The sequence below is a fragment of the Myotis davidii genome, unplaced genomic scaffold (genome assembly GCF_000327345.1).
Source record: "Myotis davidii unplaced genomic scaffold, ASM32734v1 scaffold609, whole genome shotgun sequence".
Taxonomy (NCBI): Eukaryota; Metazoa; Chordata; class Mammalia; order Chiroptera; family Vespertilionidae; genus Myotis; species Myotis davidii.
The window spans coordinates 2,056,558-2,056,871 of record NW_006300164.1 but is presented as its reverse complement, the minus strand read 5'-3'; positions in this window follow the sequence as shown (position 1 = coordinate 2,056,871).

Below are 314 nucleotides of genomic sequence, written 5' to 3'. Positions count from 1 at the left end.
GCCCGTTGTTCAGCACTGTGTTTCCAAAGGGCCAGTCCGCCCGCTGCCACCTGCTCACGCCCCCTCACCGCAGACCCGACCTGCTCCTGGAGAAGGAGGTATCGACCGTGTCCCCAGGAGGCCTGGCGGCCGTTGGCTGGCACCGCCTCGTCACGCTGTGCTGGTCCTGAGAGCCCTGAAGGGCGTTTGTTCCAGAATTCCTGGCAGATCCCTGTCACGTCTCCGCTCAGCGCTCACGCGGCCGAGGCACGTTTTACCAGCAGCTGCCGCTGCCCAGAGGGTCCCAGGAAGCTGGGCCCAGGGCTGGGGTGGCT